Source organism: Bos grunniens, chromosome 7, assembly GCF_055505025.1.
Source record: "Bos grunniens cultivar Pamir isolate PY7600 chromosome 7, Bosgru_T2T1.0, whole genome shotgun sequence".
NCBI classification, from domain to species: Eukaryota; Metazoa; Chordata; class Mammalia; order Artiodactyla; family Bovidae; genus Bos; species Bos grunniens.
Window position 1 is genome coordinate 97,155,712 of NC_141171.1, and position 22,153 is coordinate 97,177,864.

General features: G+C 36.9%; 1 long non-coding RNA gene across 6 annotated transcripts in view; it reads left to right on the top strand.

Annotated features, from left to right (window-relative positions):
* LOC147370016 (uncharacterized) overlaps positions 1-22,153 on the top strand; it is a 149,441-nt gene that overhangs the window by 4,766 nt on the left and 122,522 nt on the right. The window lies entirely within an intron of this gene.

Consider the following 22,153-nt stretch of genomic DNA (forward strand, 5'->3'; position numbering starts at 1 on the left):
ATATAGTTAATTGAGCTTGAAAAACTATATAATCAATTATAAACACTTTTACAAAGAATTATGTTACAACTATGTATAAGTCATCGAAAATACACAGGGTTTGGGAGAAAATTTTTTTAATGAAAATTTTAATTAAATATTTTATCAATACTTAATTTATTAAATTAATATTCTATTTATTAAAATGGTAGGAGTCAAATTTTTCTGTTTTTATTTTCAACTGCCATATCAATTCCATAAAAAGTAAATAGTTGTCAAAGGCCATTCACTAAATTGTTTTCTATACATGAATTTCCCCAAATCAACATTTGCTATATGTTCCTCTGAAAAAACGATAATGAAATTATTACATGAAATTAAGCTTTCCAACTATGGGACTCACCCTTTTTCATTGGATGAATATTGATGATCCTGTTTTTAGCACTTGTGAGGCTATCATTTACCTTTAGTACCTTTTACAATGTCAGTTGTCACTAGTGAATTTGTGAAGGAGATAAGATCCTGTATTTTCAAAACTTTTTCTTCCTTGGATCATATTTTGGCTGTTTGAGGTCATCACTCTGATGGAGGAGATGGATGATGGGTTCTTCAGAGGTGAAAAGGTAAATTAGTCCAAGACATTTCATCAATACCCTTTATGCAAATTCAAAGGCCGTGTAATTTTTACTGCAATTATTGAAAACTAGTTAATCTAACCTTTGACATCGGTTAAGGGCAGTGAAGCTGAAGCATTTATTTGGGGAAAAAAAAAATCAATGCTATTTTTCTTTTTTTTTCCCTGAAATATCATCCAATAAATTATGCTTAGAATTATCTAGTTACAGAATTCTCAGTACTTAGACATAAAATGTCTATATACTATTAGCAGAAAGCTCATATTGTGGCACTGATTTTAATAGAATTGACAGTAATTCATAATGGTATCTAGCAAATATATTTTTGACTTGAACAGTTGTCATTAAGTCCACCTTGGTTTATCAGTGCCATCAGGTTTTCTCACTTGTCTTCTGTATCCTTGAATAGTTCTTGAAATCTATAAACTCAGTAGATTGAATGAGAGGCTGAGAGCATCAGAGTCTCTCAAAAACATATCTCTAGATGAAGGAGAAGCAGAGAGCACACTCCTGATTTCATCCTAATTTTATTTATCTTAATGATTGGATGTTGCTGTTGCTCTTCTTTAGTTGTGAAGTCATGTCTGACTCTTGCAGCCCGTCAGGCTCCTCTGTCCATGGGATTTCCCAGGCAAGGGTACTGGAGTGGGTTGCCATTTCCTTCTCCAGGGGATTTTCCCAACCCAGGAATTGAACCCAGGTCTCCTACACTGCAGGAAGATTCTTTACCACTGAGTCACCAGAAAAGTCCATTTCAATGATTAACCTGTATTAAATTTGAAATATATATTTAGAGTTTTAAGAATAAGGATATCTGATCTTGAAAGTTACACAAATTAAGCTGAGCCTAGTGAAAATGGAAAGTAGTAGAAGACATGAGAAACTGAGAGGATGATAAAAGTTAGCTTATATTGAGGTAGGATGCTGCTGCTGCTGCTGCTGCTAAGTCGCTTCAGTCTTGTCCAACTCTGTGCAACCCCATAGAGGGCAGCCCACCAGGCTCCGCCGTCCCTGGGATTCTCCAGGCAAGAACACTGGAGTGGGTTGCCATTTCCTTCTCCAGTGCATGAAAGTGAAAAGTGAAAGTGAAATCGCTCAGTCGTATCCGACCCTCAGCGACTCCATGGACTGCAGCCTGCACCAGGCTCCTCCGTCCACGGGATTTTCCAGGCAAGAGTACTGAAGTGGGGTGCCATTGCCTTCTCCATGAGGTAGGATACAATTATTAATAAATAAAAGTGTCTAAAAATAAGTTTTTTGACATCTTGGAATTGGAATAATGTGAACTTTATTTAGGTTTATTTATGTACTATCCAGCTCAAAACAATTTAATTTCTTCCAATTGTCAATCTAGACTACTTTGTAGACTGAGGATCTGAGCCACTGTTTATTCTGATGGCTGTTTTGGGTGTTATGTGAGCAATTATAACATGAAATAAGGAGGAAGAAAGGTAATTCAGGTCATATTAAATTCCTGAGGAATGTTGTTAATTCTACTTTAATGTTTATCCATTAGCGTATGCATTCTAGCTCCAAGATTAAAATTTGAAATCCTCATGAATTTTTGTAGAATTATCTCAGTTTTTATGCAAATGCTCTATATCTGATATACAACTATTTGTCTATGGACAGGAGGTCCACAGACCTTCCTACTTATTCGTCAGTGAATTTTCTTTATATTATTTTTTTTTCCTCTCTTATTCTTATGGTTATTGGTTATCTTTCCAAAACTGAATTATTTTTCTATTTTTGTATTCTCAGGAGATTTTTTTTTAAAGATCTGAAAGACTTAGTTTTAACTATACTAGATTTAGAATTTCATGTCTCTCTTTTCTCTTTTAATTACTCACATTTTATAAAATTGTTTTCTTCTTGGATGAAGAGATTTTAAATAATGAATATAAGAGAATTTACTTGGAGGATGATACTTCTCATTAAAATATGAATAAAAGTAGGAAATCTGGGTAATATTTAATCTGAAAGATGTTAACACAAAAGATAATTTTTTCTTTTGGAAAGTAGATCTGACTTACAATTGCAAGTTAGTTATTTAATGAAAGTTAGAAACTTTTCTGATCTTGCTTTAGAAATGCATGAAATACAGTATTACATTTTTTTTTTATAAAATCATAAAGTCTTTAAATATACCCTGCTGCTGCTGCTGCTGCTAAGTCGCTTCGGTCGTGTCCAACTCTGTGCAACCCCATAGATGGCAGCCCACCAGGCTCCACCATCCCTGTGATTCTCCAGGCAAGAACACTGGATATACCCTACTCTCTTCATATTCTCTCTGAAAACTTAATGTTATCCAGTACAGTAACTACAGTTCATCTTTCGATCCTGGAAAATAAGGTGAATTCTTATATATATATATATATATATATATATATATATACATACATACATACACAGAGAGAGAGAGAAAGAGAGAGAGAGAGAGAGAGAGCCCACCAGGCTCCTCTGTACATGAAATTCTCCAGGCAAGAATACTGGAGTGGGAGTGGATAGCCATTCTCTTCTCCAGGGCATCTTCCAGACCCAGGGATTAAACCCAGGTCTCCTGCATTGCAGGCAGACTCTTCACCATCTGAACCACCAGAGAAGTCTGAAATCAAGGCACCAGCATGGCCATGCTCCTCTGAAGGCTCTAGCAGGGCGTCTTTTGCTTTTACCAGCTTCTGGTGGCTCCTGACATTTCTTTGCTCGAGGCTACATAACTGTAATCTCTGCCTCAATCTTTATGTGGCCTTTTCCTCTAATGTGCCTCAAATTCCCCTCATCTTTCTCTTGTAAGGGCACTATTCATTGGATTAGGGCCCACCCTAAATTTAGTATAATTTTATTTGGAGATCCCTCATGATATCTGCAAAAATCTTATTTCCAAATAAGTCCCATTTGCAGGTATGAGGGTTGAGACTTGGACGTATCTTTTGGATGGACACAATTCAACCCACTGCAACCATACACTACATAGGATCATTCTCATTTTGAGGCAATTGACTTTTCATCAATCATTTGAACAACCTATGGCTTTTTCAGTTATTAACATTAAAGTGACCCATTCATTTAAAAAGTGTCTGACTTACAAACCATTTATTTCTATTTTTTCTTTTTTTTGAATATAAATTTATTTATTTTAATTGGAGGTTAATTAATTTTATCCAGTTCCTACTGAATAACTTGGATTATTAACAGCATCTTTTAAATTCCTGTTGCTGCATGATCCATGCAGAGTGTATTATATGAAATTTGATAGAAATGGCTAGTATGTATTTATAGGATATGGTGCATAGAAAGCATAGATTTTGTCTTGATATTAAGCTAGCATGTGATGTTTTTCAGAACTGCAGAAAACTAGAAAGCCAGACATTCATGATAGAGTAAACAATAGTCCTGTAAGAAAAGTCATTTTCGCAGTCATTATTTTACAAACCATTAGTGGAGATGCCATCATTTCCTCCCTGCTTATACCACTCATTTTAGAGATGATACTGTGTCCTGGACACAGATAATCACATCAGGGGAGAATAACTGAGAATTTCTGGCTCAATCAGATTACGTCTCCAAGAAATTTGAAAGTATCTCCAAGCATGAATCAATCACATAATGTTAAGTACTGGGACTGAAAGACTGTGGTAAGATCAGGCCAGATCAGATGACCTGGCCACAGAAAGCTATCTGAAAAATATAAAGGAGGGCTTTGGCTGGGTGGGTGGCAGGGGCGGGGGGTGGGTGGGGGTGGGGCGGGGTGCTTATACAGTTTGCTGAGGAACCTGGATTCACAAAGGTGAATGAAATCCATAAACATTTGCACAGAAGCAAGAAGGAGATTTCATGTGATATGAGAGCAGCTGCCTGACAGAGCTTCAGTTTCTGTGAAATTTCATACACCCTCCTACTGTTGAGGCACCTGAGATTTTCCTAGATCCTTATCCCAAATTTGGCTTGAGTTAGTTTCTGGTTAGCAACCACACGATTTTAAGGTCAAGTTTGACACCCAAAGTGCAAACCTTAGGAGTTCAAAATAGCTGAAAGTGCATTTAAAATTAGAAAAAAAAAAAATAATAAAAATGGACTTAATACTTTGACATAACTGTGACTATTTAAAGTATGTATGAATATCATGACTAGTAGTCATGCCCTGCCTGGCTGTATTAAGAGATACAAGTTTTATACAAAGCCATACAATTGAAAGCAAATGAATGTCCACACTTGATATAAAGTAATTGAAAACAGCTTGCCCACCAGGAAGCTGAATACTTTCTCTGGGGATATTTATACTATGTGATTACTTTGCAAAATTTTTTTTGCAAATATCTAAAATGTAAATTTCTATTCCATCTATGTCAAATAATCACAGGTCCTTACTTTTTGTAATAATAGTAATAATGATATAGTAAAAATGTCATTTACAGTATCATCACTGAGAACTTTCTAAGTGCCAAGTCCTGAAAATACACTATGCCATTAATATTCAAAAAGATTATCTGATAGGTACTGTGATTATTGAGATTTATCAGATGAAGAAACTAAGCTTAGGAGATTTAAAATATTAACCCACAGATATGAAACTAAAACTTGACAGAGGAGGAATATTGACCTAGGACTGTGTGATTAAAAACTCCATACTCGACTGCTTCAGTAATATAACCGAGTTTTCCTAACAATTCACATCAATATTTTTCTATTATTTTACTGAAATTATACTAAGAAAAATAAAGAAAGCATTCAACTAGCTTCATGACTCAGAGTAAATCTGAAAGCATAGGAATGGAAGAGAGTTTAGAAAATATCAGCTTTCACTCCATTCGTCTTTTAAGGTACTAATCAAATGCATAGATAGTGTGAACTAAGATAATATTTTGGTTTTTAATAATTGTGTAAATGGTTTCTTTAGCAATGAAAGAAATCATTATTAGTTTAAATCAGATACTCATATACAGACTGAAGGCTTCTCTAATAAAGATGTGGGAACTGCTAAAATAAAAGAGGAACTGATCTCTATGATTTCTTGCCACAAATTTACCATATATGACCTTGAACATACCTAATAATCTCTGTAGGTGTCAGTTATTTCGGTGTAAAACAAGGATAATTAATTTTACTAAGCTTGCCTAGGTTTTGTGAAGATTAATGAGTTAATCAAGTCCAGAGCACATTCTGTTTTTCTTTAATGACAAGAATATGAAAAATGTTTAGTACAGTAGTGAGTCTAAGAAAGGCTGTATTTATTATGCATGCTATCTAATGGGCTGTCATAGAGGTTAGGAGTAAGTCCTTATCTCTTTAATATTACTGATGGGAGTAAACTCCTGATAATTACAAAATCCTTTGACAGTATTTTGTGAGGTGGCTGGAAGGGACCAGTGTAACACCTGTCATATAGTCCATGGGCAACAGACTCTCTAATCCTGGCTCTGCCCCTAACCATGCTGTAAAATAAGAGAATAACGTCTATCTCAGAGGGCATTTATGACAGTTTATTTAGAACGCGTTCATTACCTACCATATAGTAGGTTGCTGTTTTGGGTTCAGGAGACACAGAGAAGAATAGAAAAAATCCTTACCCTAAAATGTTTACATTCTAAAAGAAAGACAATAAATAAGGGGAAAGTAAGCAAGCATCTCACACACTAGAAAAGTAATGCTCAAATTTCTCCAAGCCAGGCTTCAGCAGTACGTGAACCGTGAACTTTCAGATGTTCAACCTGGTTTTAGAAAGGCAGAGGAAGCAGAGATCAAATTGCCAACATCCGCTGATCATGGAAAAAGCAAGAGAGTTCCAGAAAAACATCTATTTCTGCTTTATCGACTATGCCAAAGTCTTTGACTGTATGGATCAAAATAAACTGTGGAAAATTCTGAAAGAGATGGGAATACCTGACCACCTGATCTGCCTCTTGAGAAATTTATATGCAGGTCAGGAAGCAACAGTTGCAACTGGACATGGAACAACAGACTGGTTCCAAGTAGGGAAACAAGTACATCAAGGCTGTATATTGTCACCCTGATTATTTAACTTCTATGCAGAGTACATCATGAGAAACGCTGGGCTGGAGGAAGCACAAGCTGGAATCCAGATTTCCAGGAGAAATATCAATAACCTCAGATATGCAGATGACACCACCCTTATGGCAGAAAGTGAAGAGGAACTAAAAAGCCTCTTGATGAAAGTGAAAAAGGAGAGTGAAAAAGTTGGCTTAAAGCTCAACATTCAGAAAATGAAGATCATGGCATCTGGTCCCATTACTTCATGGGAAATAGATGGGGAAACAGTGGAAACAGTGTCAGACTTTATTTTTGGGGGGCTCCAAAATCACTGCAGATGGTGATTGAAGCCATGAAGTTGGAAGACGCTTGTTCCTTGGAAGGAAAGTTATGACCAACCTAGACAGCATATTGAAAAGCAGAGGTATTACTTTGCCAACAAAGGTCCGTTTAGTCAAGGCTATGGTTTTTCCATTAGTCATGTATGGATGTGAGACTTGGACTGTGAAGAAAGCTGAGGGCTCAAGAATTGATGCTTTTGAACTGTGGTGTTGGAGAAAACTCTTGAGAGTCCCTTGGACTGCAAGGAGATCCAACTAGTCCATCCTAAAGGAGATCAGTCCTGGGTGTTCATTGAAAGGACTTGATGCTGAAGCTGAAACTCCAGTACTTTGGCCACCTCATGCAAAGTGTTGACTCATTGGAAAAGACTCTGATGCTGGGAGGGATTGGGGGCAGGAGGAGAAGGGGATGACAGAGGATGAGATGGCTGGATGGCATCACTGACTCGATGAACGTGAGTCTGAGTGAACTCTGGGTGATGGTGATGGACAGGGAGGCCTGGTGTGCTGCGATTCATGGGGTCGCAAAGAGTTGGTCACAAATAAGCAACTGAACTGAACTAAAACAAGCAATATGCTTTCAGAAGTAACAAAAACAACAAGGGAAATTAAATGTGGTAAGGGGATCGGGATGGAGAATGATGTGAGGTAGGAAGTATAACTTCCTATGGTCAGAGTGGTCTATGTTAGTGAAAATGCAAATATTGAGGGGGAACCATACAAAGTGACTTTTGAGTTCTTCCAAATACATAGGTACTGGAGCAAGCAGTTATTTATGGGAATGGATTAAGGACAAAGATCTAATTATGTAGTGGGGAAAACACTTCAGCTATATGAAACTTTGTAAAACTCATAACTGGTATCTTGAATTGAAACTTCAAAATAAGTAAAAGAATATTAGTGGGACTTCCTTGGTAATCTGGTGGCTAAGACTCTATACTCCCAATGTGGGGGTACGGGGTGGGTTAATCCCTTGTCAGGGAGCTAGATCCTGCATGCCCCAAGTAAAGTTTCTGCATCCCACAACTAAGACCTGGTGCAATCAAATTAAAAACAAAACAAAAAACATTGTTAAATACTAGAGAGAGAGAAATTTGAATAAAGAAGATAGCAACTCCCAGTGTGATAACTTGGTTTACAGAATATGGTTCTGTCTGGTAGATTTCATATAGACATCTGCTAACTAGGAGAATCTGGAGAAGGCAATGGCAATACACTCCAGTACTCTTGCCTGGAAACTCCCGTGGACGGAGGAGCCTGGTAGGCTGCAGTCCATGGGGTCGCTAAGAGTCAGACATGACTGAGTGACTTCACTTTCACTTTTCCCTTTCATGCATTGGAGAAGGAAGTGGCAACCCACTCCAGTGTTCTTGCCTGTAAAATCCCAGGGACGGAGGAACCTGGTAGGCTGCCATCTATGGGGGCGCACAGAGTCGGACACGACTGAAGCGACTTAGCAGCAGCAGCAGCAGCATAGAGCTCACGGAGAAGGCAATGGCACCCACTCCAGTACTCTTGCCTGGAAAATTGCATGGATGGAGGAGCCTGGTAAGCTGCAGTCCATGGGGTCGCTAAGAGTCAGACATGACTGAGTGACTTCACTTTCACTTTTCACTTTCATGCATTGGAGAAGGAAATGGCAACCCACTCCAGTGTTCTTGCCTGGAGAATCCCAGGGATGGGGGAGCCTGGTGGGCTGCCTTCTATGGGGTCACACAGAGTCGGACACGACTGAAGCAACTTAGCAACTAGGAGAATATATTCAGCTATCTAAAGTTTTGGAGGTACAGTCCAAAGGGCCATAGATGATCATTTATGTAGTAGAAAAACTAAAGGCCAACATTTCACAAATAAACAATAGGGCTTGATTCAACTACTGGTGTATGCAAGAATGAGTATATCAATAGTTAGAAATATGTACTTGTGATGTAATTGGAAAACAAATTCCCCACACTGAAAAGTGAGAGAGAAGGTGAGGGATAAGGAGGGGGACTGAGAAAGAGAAATAAAGAAAAAAAAATTACTGGCCTGGCTTTAGTTTATAAACAAAAAGACATTCTTAATAAATCAGTGTTCTAGTCTCTTTCTTCACTGAAACATATCAGAAATATGTTCTTCTGCTGTTAGGAGAGCATGGAATTAGGGAAGTTCAGCTGTAAAGAGAAACCAGAAATGGTACATAAAATGGAAAGAAGAAATAGTTACTGTAAATCTGTTTCTGACTCAAAATTTCTTAGCTTTTGTACATATGAGCCAAAACTATGAATACAATTGTTTAATGCATCCCAGAATAATAAAATAATGTGAAATTTAGACACAGAGGAATAGAAGTAGGTAATGAATGGCAATCCTGTTAACACTTTAAGTGGATAGATCATATGAGATTGCTACAGTATGGGAATCAATTTGGTTACAGTATGAACATTCAGGTGTCTTTCTTCAATGCAGTCATTTTATTTTCCTTGATAAATAATTTACTGCTGCTGCTGCTGCTACTAAGTTGCTTCAGTCATGTCCGACTCTGTGCAACCCCATAGGCGGCAACCCACCAGGCTCCACCGTCCCTGGGATTCTCCAGGCAAGAACATTGGAGTGGGTTGCCATTTCCTTCTCCAATGCATGAAAGTGAAAAGTGAAAGTGAAGTCGCTTAGTCGTGTCGGACGCTTCGCGACCCCATGGACTGTAGCCCACCAGGCTCCTCAGTCCATGGGATTTTCCAGGCAAGAGTACTGGAGTGGGGTGCCTTTGCCTTCTCTGAAATATTTACTAGTATCTCATAATTTGATATGCCACTATGGGTAAAGATACACAAAGAATTTATATAATTTATGGAAATATTTTCCCTCTACTATTTGTGAATGGGATAAGCAGTTTAAAACTATTATTTATTTCTTGAAAACGTATAGTCTATGAAATGTTTTTATATAACAAAAGTCAAAGTTCTCTGTATAATGAATAAATATTGTTACCTCATGGATAATGATTACAATTTTTGTTTCTCAGCTTGGCTTTTTAACTCTCACTTTAAAATATAGAATTATGAAATATTTTGGAGTAGATGTCATGTGTGTGATATTTTGGATTATCAAAAGTATATATAGTTTTTATTAATCAGGTATACAGTACTGCCATTTATTTTTGTTAAAATTTTTACAGACTTTGTAAAATGTAAGATTTCTGTTACATTTTTTGTGTTTCAGTCAAGAACTTATATTCTTTGCTTGCATTTATCAATGAAAGGGATTCTGGTAAATGGAAATGGACATTTAATACACATCTGATATAACAATGTTTTTGCTTATACCTCCTCATATACATCTTAAATTTTATTCAACTGAGGACACATTTCTTATTCTTCCAATTTATAATGATTGAAAAATATGAGCAAGAATGAAATTTAATACAGTCTATCAGTGGTCCTGGTTCAGCCTAAGGACTGGTGTCTCATTTACATAAATAATTTATATGAAGAATATGGGATAGGCCTATAACTAGAATATTTTCAGAAGAAATTGTTTGAAGCAAAGATTAATAAAAGGCAGGGGCATGGGACACACTAGAAGTAGAAGGAAGAGCATGTAGTCCCAACATGGACTTAGGTATTTGTGCCAGGAAGTGAGGTGTTTCTGCATTTCTCTAAAAGGAAGCATGGCTCCGTTAAGTGAGAAATGGAAAGAACGTAGCATAGTCTTGTCACCCCCATACCTTCCTCCTTTTGCACCGGGTAAACATGGGGAAAGTATTCCCAGGGAAGAGCAGTGCTGTTCTTTTGTAACCCATGCTGATCACAAGGACCAGAGTACCACACGAGAGAAGATAAACTGCCGGCAAGTAAGTAGCAGTGGTAGAACAGAATACCATTCCTGCATTAGCATCATGTTACGTTGTTATCGGCACCCATCACATACCAGTCAGTAAACTAGGGACAGGAAATAAAGCAACGAATGTGACATATTGGATTTCTGCTGTCAGAGAGTTTCTCTCTCTAGAGGGAAGGGGAGAAGGAATAAACATAAGTAAATACGCACATACAATGTACATACTGCAAAGTAATATGGAGAAGTAGAGTGTGTTCTGTGAGAACATAAAAGGGAAAGGAATCTCGATTTAGGAGTTCAAGTATGGCCTGTTGAAGTTATATTGTCAAACGGCTGTAAGTTGAGTATGATTTTTGCCTGGGAAAAGGAAGACTATTACAGATAGAGCATCTCATACAAAAGATTATGGTAAAAGGGAGTGTGGAGAGTTAGAGAAAATAAAAGTCTGACTGGAAAGGTATAGTGTAATGTGTTGCTTGTGGAGGAGTAAAAGTAGTTAAAGATAAAACAGAGAATTAGTCAGGTGCTGGATCATAAAACCATACAACCATAGTAAAGACATTGCTATCCAAAGGGGAATTAGGAACCACTGAATGGTTTTAATATAGAGAGATGATTTGGTTAGATTTTGTATTTTACGAAGACAACTCTGAATGGTGTCTTAAGAATGTTCTGGGAAAAGGCTGCCAGAAAAATGAGGATGCAGGCTTCTTTAATAATAGTACAACAGCAAAATAATGATGAATGATAATTCCCATCACGGGAAGAGTCTCAGTGAGTCTGGACAGCTCAAGCACCACAGCCTTGAGATACTGGAAGCCATGGTTGCCACCATCAGCGCTGGGATAAATTCTAAATCATCTACTGCTCCTTTGGGTTGTTTACTCCAGATTCTTGTGGTTTTGTTGCAAGAAGGGGGACCCCTTCCAGGGCCCAAAACTGGGATCCTGTCTAACATTCAGAAATGAATTGTCTGATGAGACACATGTGCTGAGGAAACAAGAGATTTTATTGGGAAAGGGCACCTGGGTGGAGAGCAGGAAGGTAAGGGAACCCAGGAGAACTGCTCTGCCACGTGACTCGTGGTCTCTGGTTTTATGGTGACGGGATTAGTTTCCGGGTTGTCTTTGGCCAATCATTCTGACTCAGCGTCCTTCCTGGTGGTGCCTGCCTTGTTCAGCCAAGATGGACGCCAGAGAGAAGGATTCTGGGAGGTGGTCAGACATGTGATGTCTCCTTTTGACCCTTCCTGAACTCTTCCAGTTGGGGATTGCTTATTAGTTCCATGTTCCTTAGCAGGACCTCCTGCTAAGGAAGTTGTGAAACAACTCATGCAAACGGTTACTATGGTGCCTGGCCAGGGTGGGCGGTTCCAGTCAGTGTTTCCTCCCCTAACAGTTTCTGCCCATTTTTAAGGCCAGATTCTTTGCCTTTCCTGTTGACACTGATGTTGGGGATAGGGGTGAAGAGAAAATGAATGGATTTGAGCTATGGCAAGTATGTATAAGCTTCCAAGTGACACGATGGTATAGAATCTGCCTGCCAATGCCAGAGACGCAAGAGATGAGGGTTCAATCCCTGGATCGGGAAGATCCCCTGGAGTAGGAAATGGCAATTCACTCCAGTATTCAAGCCTGGAAAATGCCATGGACAGAGGAGCCTCACGGGTTACATACAGTTCATGGGGTTGCAAAGAATCAGACATGACTGAGCAACTGAGTGTGTGCACACACACACAGACACACATACACATGTGTACAAAACGAGCATAATGTCCTAATTAGATATTAGGGATGAAGGATCTGGAGAGTGCTGGAACACTGTCGCTAAGTCATGTCCTACTTTTTTGTGACCCTATAGACTGTAGCCCACCAGGGTCCTCTGTCCATGGAATTTTTCAGGCAAGAATACTAGAATGGGTTGACATTTCCTCCTCCAAGTGATCTTTCTGACCCAGGGATTGAAACCACATGCCTATGTCTCCTGCATTAGCAGGTGGATTCTTTACCACTGCACCTCTTTGGGAGTTGCAGGGATGAAAGAGAAATAATCAGAGGGAAAGACTTAGGATTGGCATGGACAACTTCATGATTTTAGTGTGCTGGGTATAGCAAAATTGAGGAAATATGTATTTGGTTTGGGACATTACAGTTGAACTTCATCATTTTTGTTTACCTACCTCCTGAACAGTAATTAGAAGAAAACTCTAAGATGGAAAGGAAATAAAGGAGCAGATATTTTTTCCTTCAGGTTGGTTATAGTCTGGATCTCAGGGATATGAGCCGAACTCAATGAATTGTATGTTCCACCCAAGACTCTGGATCTGGAATTCAAATTTCTCTGACAGTGTCAGATCCTGGAAGAAATGAGATACAAAAGAATCGAAATATCCCTCAACACATTTTGAGCTGGATAATTTGTTTTGAGAGTCGTTGTCTTGTGTATTGTAGCTATGTTTAGCAGCTTCCCTGGCCTCTACCCACTAGATGCCAGGAGCATTCCTCAGTTGTGACAACTGAAATGTCTTCAGATGTTGCCAAATGTCCCATGGTGGGTGGTGAAGTCAACTCTGGATATTTGTGAGCTTGGCAGAAGCAATTCTAGTGAAGTGATAACGATTGAGAGGGAAGCTGGATAGCAGTGAGCTGCCAAGGGAGATGGAGGAGAGGGCATCTTGATGGTTACTGCAGATTGCTTTTCAAAACTCTTGCTGTAAACTAGAGCTGAGGTATGAAATAGTAGCTCTAAGGCAGAAACATGAGAATGTTTACATGCTACTGAGAAGAAGCTAATAGAGAAAGAAAATGATGCAGGAAAGAGGATAATCAGTGCTATATCAACATCCCTGAAAAGATGGGAGATGCCATACATTCATAAGTGTTATTCAACTCATGTCGAAGAAATGGTGCTGATTCAACTGTCTTTTAATGACTGTTGATACAGATGTAAGAAATTGAGATGTAAGAAATTTGACAAAATTTATGTTAGTGGAACCTAATACAAACTTTGGCTTGTATTTTATACCTATGTTTTATTTTATTTTTCCATTTATTGCTTTTTTGTTGAATATTTAAAAATAGGCCCATGGTGGATTGCCAATAAGAAAAATTTAATATTTTAAAAGATAGTTTGACAATTTATGCACCAGAGCACATGGAAAATGATTAGACAAATACTGCAACCTAAGTCAGGAGAAGGAGGAAAAAATAGTACAAATAAAAGAAAGTACTATTAGCCTCTATTTATTCTGCTGAGTAGTCCAAATGTTATCTGCTGGAAGTGAGTTGGGAAGTGGCACAATCAATGGTCTGGGGGAGTGAAGTTTGGAAAAAATGTCGCAGGGTACAGGAGAGCACCCTGACCAGAGGGATGTGGAAAATATGTTTGGTTATTGAGGGATAACTAGAGTTCAGTTCAGTTCAGTTCAATCGGTCAGTCATGTCCAACTGTGACCCCATGGACCACAGCACACCAGGCCTCCCTGTCCATCACCAACTCCCAGAGTTTACTCAAACTCATGTCCATCGCGTCCCTAATGCCATTCAATCATCTCATCCTCTGTCGTCCCCTTCTCCTGCCTTCAATCTTTCCCAGCATCAGGGTCTTTTCCAATGAGTCAGCTCTTCACGTCAGGTAGAGATCCGTGTGTTTCTAGTGCTGCCAATCAAGATACCCAGGAAAATATTCAGAAATAGAAGTGTACATGGTAATATCATGTGTGATCAAATGGGGAATAATAAGCCAGCAAATTTTGTGAATAAATACTAACTTAACATTGATTAATAAAAGGCTAGTAAAGAAGATAAAAAGTTTTTAAAGACTATTTCAACATGCTAATTTAAATGTATTATATACCAAGATCAGTGGTAGTTGCTCAAATGTTTGTCAAGCTTTGTGAAATAGGCATTTTAGACACTTTTACTGCAAAAACCAAGATTTGAAAGATTAAGTATTCTTGCAGTCATGTAATAAACTAGAAATAAAACGAGGGCCAAATTCTATATTTCTAATATTCTATCTTGGACTCTTTATCAATATGTATAAAACATTTTAAAAAGATATGCAAAATAAAGATATTATAAAGATAAACAAATATAAAATATACATATATATAATAAAGATGTGACAAAATAAAGATATACATACTTTTTAATGAGAGAGATTCTGGACTGTGAGTTTTCTCAAAATTATTTTTTTCAGGTTGCTCACTTTGCTCAGTGTTTCCAATACAAGACACCTGGGAATCAGCAGTAGGGTATTTTGTTCATCCTCTGCTAAGAATTGTTTACAATAGATTCGGCTGACTTTTTTCTCTGACCATTGCATATAATAATGATAGTAACACCTTATATCTATGTTGCTTCACAGTTTCCTACATATTTTCATGTACATTATCGTTTATGAGCCTTACCACAGCCCAGTGAATTTATTTACTGATGCTTTGTTTCATTCCTGATAACCTTACACATTGGTATTAGTCATGCACACTTCCCTTATCTATATGGTTGGTTAGCTATGAAAATCTTTAATCAGACAGACAGAAGAGCACAGAGAAAAGTGAAAGTTATCTTTTATTAAACTCAATTGCTTTGTTCCCTTCTTTAATTTGGTTAAATCATCAAAAATGTTGTAAGCCTCTTTAGAAATTAGTATTTAAATACATAGTCTTTATACCTAGTCAGAGCTCTCCAGATAATTTACAGAATAGTGACTGAGTGAATATTTAAAATCTGACAGCCATTTTCAAGGTATTTTCTGTAAGTTGAAACATTATTTTAATAAGATTGTAAAAATATAAAAAATATATTTAAAATTTTGTTTCTCATACATTCTGTAGGAAATCCATATTTATCCCCAACATTTTAAATAGTGTGTTTTTACTATTAATTAAGAAAAATGCTTTTCAAGATCAGTTACAGTATACAGTTATCTCTAATTTGCATTAAAAAGGAATGCAATAGTATAACTCTAATGTCATTCTAAATATATTCTTTCTTTAAAATTCAGAAAAACTATGGTAATAATAATTGAATAAATTGAAAAAAACTTGAATAATAATTAACAAAATACAGGTTGGATTTTTTCCTATTTAAACATTTATTTTTGCCTGGAGATTAACTTTTTAGTTTTTCTTTTCCCTTTATTTGTTCAGGTTTATAGCAACAGTAAACAGAAAAAATTTGAATTTTTTTTTTTGTCTCATATTTTGGGGGAAAATACGTTTGTGCAGAAACAACTAACAGAATCAGTCTCAGGGTTCTCTTCATTTATTTATTAATGTATGGTCTCAGAGTATTTTTATGAAATTTGAAACATGAATAAATGGCAAATAATGGAATGAGAGATACTGATTTATTATCTATATATCTTTCTACATTTTGATCCTGAAAATTGTTAAATGTACTCTTAAGCTGTGTTAGAAAGTTACAGTCTCTCTATAGAATAATATTAATAAACACTATTTGAAAGAAACAACTATTTACACATTCTAAATTAATTCTTAATCATTAAATTATTTAGATACCTACTGCAGTTTAATTTCCAAAATATTATATCACAAAATTAGCCCTAGTGAACTGGAGATAAGCCATTAAAATATTAAGTATAATTGAATATCCATGAAAAATAGTCGGTATTTATAAACATTATGTTTCTTTGGGTGAATAGGCAGAAAATGTACATTGTCTTGCCATTTTGAATTTATTACTTGTGTGGAAAAAGTCAACTAAATTTTAATCATTAGTAAAACTGAAAAGCTTTTGATAATTTCTCAGGATCCTGCTAATTGATTTGACCTGTACTAAAAGATGTTTTAACTGAAAACTGAAGTAGTGCAACTTAATATCTGACCCTCAGAATTTGATAGAATAGAGATCATACGTGTCCAGAGGCATGAATAATGCTCCTAATGTAAATAACCGAATAACAAATTACATCAAAAATTGTCTTACTATACTCTGAATTCTTTCTTTCTACCCAGATTTGTATTTATCATAGAAAATGATAATTCAGAATTTTAAAAAATCCATATTTAATTTCAGATATACTCAGTCTTTGTCATGAGATATTCTCTCTACATTCTTTTAAATTAATAGATATTTTAAACAGTTAATGAAAATGAAGATCATGGCATCTGGTCCCATCACTTCATGGGAAATAGATGGGAAAAGAGTAGAAACAGTGTCAGACTTTATTTTTCTGGGCTCCAAAATCACTGCAGATGGTGACTGCAGCCATGAAATTAAAAGATGCTTACTCCTTGGAAGAAAAGTTATGACCAACCTAGATAGCATATTGAAAAGCAGAGACATTACTTTGCCAGCAAAGGTTCGTCTAGTCAAGGTTATGGTTTTTCCTGTGGTCATGTATGGATGTGAGAGTTGGACTGTGAAGAAAGCTGAGCGCCGGAGAATTGATGCTTTTGAACTGTGGTGTTGGAGAAGACTCTTTTTTTTTTTTTTAATTTTATTTTAAAAAAAAAAAATCACATGCTCCCCATCCTGAACCCTCCTCCCTCCCAACCTCCCCATACCATCCCCCTGGGCCTTCCCAGCGCACCAGCCCCAAGCATCCAGCATCGTGCACTGAACCTGGACTGGCATCTCGTTTCATACATGACATTTCACATGTTTCAATGACATTCTCCTAAATCTTCCCACCCTCTCCCACAGAGTCCATAAGACTGTTCTATACATCAGTGTCTCTTTTGCTGTCTCGTACACAGGGTTATCGTTACCATCTTTCTAAATTCCATATACATGCGTTAGTATACTGTATTTATGTTTTTCCTTCTGGCTTACTTCACTCTGTATAATAGTCTCCAGTTTCATCCACCTCATTAGAACTGATTCAAATGTATTCTTTTTAATGGCTGAGAGAGTCCCTTGGACTGCAAGGAGATCCAACCAATCCATGGATTAAAGACAATCTCTTTAACAAGTGGTGCTGGGAAAACTGGTCAACCACTTGTAAAAGAATGAAACTAGAACACTTTCTAACACCATACACAAAAATAAACTCAAAATGGATTAAAGATCTAAACATAAGACCAGAAACTATAAAACTCCTAGAGGAGAACATAGGCAAAACACTCTCCGACATACATCACAGCAGGATTCCCTATGACCCACCTCCCAGAATATCGGAAATAAAAGCAAAAATAAACAAATGGGACCTAATTAACCTTAAAAGCTTCTGCACATCAAAGGAAACTATCAGCAAGGTGAAAAGACAGCCTTCAGAATGGGAGAAAATAATAGCAAATGAAGCAACTGACAAACAACTAATCTCAAAAATATACAAGCAACTCCTACAGCTCAACTCCACAAAAATAAATGACCCAATCAAAAAATGGGCCAAAGAACTAAATAGACATTTCTCCAAAGAAGACATACATATGGCTAACAAACACATGAAAAGATGTTCAACATCACTCATTATCAGAGAAATGCAAATCAAGACCACTATGAGGTACCATTTCACACCAGTCAGAATGGCTGTGATTCAAAAGTCTACAAATAATAAATGTTGGAGAGGGTGTGGAGAAAAGGGAACCCTCTTATTTTGGGAATGCAAACTAGTACAGCCACTATGGAGAATAGTGTGGAGATTCCTTAAAAAACTGGAAATAGAACTGCCTTATGATCCAGCAATCCCACTGCTGGGCATACACACTGAGGAAACCAGAAGGGAAAGAGACACGTGTACCCCAATGTTCATCGCAGCACTGTTTATAATAGCCAGGACATGGAAGCAACCTAGATGTCCATCAGCAGATGAATGGATAAGAAAGCTGTAGTACATATACACAATGGAGTATTACTCAGCCATTAAAAAGAATTCATTTGAATCAGTTCTAATGAGGTGGATGAAACCGGAGCCTATTATACAGAGTGAAGTAAGCCAGAAGGAAAAACACCAATACAGTACACTAACGCATATATATGGAATTTAGAAAGATGATAACAATAACCCTGTGTATGAGACAGCAAAAGAGACACTGAAGTATGGAACAGTCTTATGGACTCTGTGGGAGAGGTAGAGGGTGGGAAGATTTGGGAGAATGGCATTGAAACATGTAAAATATCATGTATGAAACGAGATGCCAGTCCAGGTTCAATGCACGATACTGGATGCTTGGGGCTAGTGCACTGGGACGACCCAGAGGGATGGTATGGGGAGGGAGGAGGGAGGAGGGTTTAGGATGGGGAGCACATGTATACCTGTGATGAATTCATTTTGATATTTGGCAAAACTAATACAATTATGTAAAGTTTAAAAATAAAATAAAATTAAAAAAAAAAATAAAGGAGATCAGCCCTGGGATTTCTTTGGAAGGAATGATGCTAAATCTGAAACTCCAGTACTTTGGCCACCTCATGCGAAGAGTTGACTCATTGGAAAAGACTCTGATGCTGGGAGGGATTGGGGGCAGGAGGAGAAGGGGACGACAGAGGATGAGATGGCTGGATGGCATCACTGACTTGATGGATGTGAGTCTCAGTGAACTCCTGGAGTTGGTGATGGACAGGGAGGCCTGGCGTGCTGCGATTCATGGGGTCGCAAACAGTTGGATACGACTGAGTGACTGAACTGAACTGAATGAAAAGAAATGACTTTGCAAACTGATAATACCTAAATTATATTTTTTATTTTTTCTTTGAAAATAAATTTTGAATTCATTTAGATATTTAAAACAATTTATCCTCTAACTTTGACTAAATGGCCCAAACCTGATATCCATAAACAGACACTTGATGTCTGTCAGTAAACTGCATAAAGAGCGATAAAGAGGACTCTGTGAGAGTTGGAATATTTTTAAGTGATAACAAGACAAAATTATCATTTCTTTGTGGATAATGTGTACAAAATATACCACTGTGAATATTTTGGAAATATACAGATAAAAAATATTAGCTACCACCTTCTGTTCCTATTCCTTTTATTTAGATTTTTTGCAAAGGAACAGTCCTCAACTTTTTTAAAAAAAAAATTATGAGTTCTTTAAGCATCTGGTTAATGTGAAGATTTCAACAATGCAATTTTTATTTGGGGGGTAAAATTAATTGCATTGCTGTTCTGTTACTTACTGGTCTAACTGTAAAAGAGCAGATGTTTGACTCATTTATGAATTATTTTAATAGTTTTCATTAGGTCTTTATCTGTAGTTTGTCAATGTGAGTCTGCAGATATATTCAGCCATCTGTTCTTTGGACCTGTGCTTCATGTGACTTACAGGAGTGTATTAATTTTATTGAATCAGCCATTAATTCAATCACAGGTTTATTTGCCCTGGGGATGTTCCAAAAAAGACAGACGCTGTCAGTAAAAAAAAAAAAAAAAAAACACTCTCTTGCTAAATACATGTTTTAAAAGTTATTTCTTCTATTTACTTGAAAGTCAAAGATTTTGTAAATTATTTTTAGTTTTTAGCTTTCAAAGTTCATTATTTCAGAGCTTCTATTAGTCATAGTCAGAAACATCTATAGATAGTAGTTTTAAGAATTTGCTTTTTTGGGCAAAAAGAAGTAATATAATTTTGCATCTGTGTTTATTACTTTCACTCTCATTTCTGAAGTGATACACTGTGAAACCTTTATGGGAAACTATGGATTTCTGACTAGAAAATTTTAAATGTATTAAATGTGATATTTATCATAAGGCAGTTTTCTCAAGGTCTCAGTTCCATAGATTGGTAAAGGAACCATCATCAGAAACAGCCTCAAGTCTCCTCAGCAATTGGGCTGCTGCCTAGAACTAGGTAAAATTAGTACAGTTCTTCAAAAACTAATTTCCAACAGTGTTTGATAATAAACTTTGGTCAGGCCTTTTTCCTGTGTCACCCAGTTATCTTAACATCTCAGTGTTCTCCAGCTTTCTGAGGTCACTCTTTGCTTTTGCATTCTAATTCGATTCCTTGAGTCCCCAGCCACATGCTATAAATCTCTTAATATTTCAGTGAGTTTCCAAAGGACCCACCTCATCCTGCTTCCTACATTTTTTTTCTTTGCCCCTTTAAGTGATTATTTTGAGTATTTCTAGACAAACCAGCCTAAATACATTTTGCATTCTTCATTTCCCCAAAGCTTCACTAACACAAAGTTATTTTTAGTGGACTATTACTGAAGGTTGGTTTGGGAGTAACAAAAGAGGGAGAGGATTACACACAATAATATAAAATGGAATATTAAATCTAATTGCCCTAAAATGCCATCAGACATTCCTGGCTGTGGAGATCTCTGCTTTTAGGCTCTCACTTTGATTTTCTTTTCTTGAACTTCTTTATATCGTTCTTTCCAGAAATCTCTCTTCCAAGCTCTACAATCACATTTTTTATACCTAGCTGTCTCCTTTACTTCACCCATCCTGAGTTCATTACATATTTTTATATTGTCCTAAATTATGAAGTTTCTCAGCTAAACAAATGACTATTTATTTTAGGTCCTCACCCATCAGCATTAATGAGGAAATAGCAGAAGCTTTGATATTCTTTTCTTTCATTTATCAAATTCTTAAGCTATGATCCCTCATTCCAGTCTCTATAAATGACAGATTTCTTTTCTTTCCACCCAGAGGAAGTCCCTGCAGTTTTACTACAATGTACTTTCAGTAAGTTGCACAGGTTTTCTGCTGCTGCTGCTGCTAAGTTGCTTCAGTCGTGTCCGACTAGGCTTTAGCATTGGGCAAATAAGCTGTGTGGCTTTGAGAAATTTATTTTATTTCTCTGAACCTCTGTTTCCCTCTCAGCACAACTCAGCACAACAAGCAAAGTGTATAACTTTCAAGATTATTGAGTAACTAAAATTATTGAATGTAATGTAAAATTCAGCAATGTGGCTACCCCTCCTTAGCAGAAGTGTCATTTTAATAATTAGAAATACTATTTTCCCCCTAGACATTACATTACTAATTTCTCAAATACTCAGAGTGTCCTCATTCACAGTACAAGAAATCCCTGATCCAGCCCAATCCATAGTCTGAAAAGTCACCTGTGTCAGCTGCTTCCTGCTTCCTTGACTTCTTGGAGCCAGTTGTGGTCTGTGCATGAAAATTCCTCTCCAATTTGGAGATTTTAAATTCTTCTGGAAGAATTTGACCTTTTGAATTTCTCTTTTCTACAAATAACCTCCATTTCCTTCCTCTTTCTTTTCTCTTTATTACAGTTGAAATCCTATTTATATCTCATTGGCTTGGTGATTTTTAATTACTGTCAGATGTAAACTTTGGATTAATTAATCCTACCAGATGGCCTCTTAAGATTCTTAAGTAATATATTTAAGGCTTTACTCCTGCTCATAATACAATCCTAGTAATAATATTTAGTGCTGGGTCTCCGTTGTCCCCCGTCCCCTGACTCAGGTTTAAGGATTGAATGGCTATAATTATTTCCAT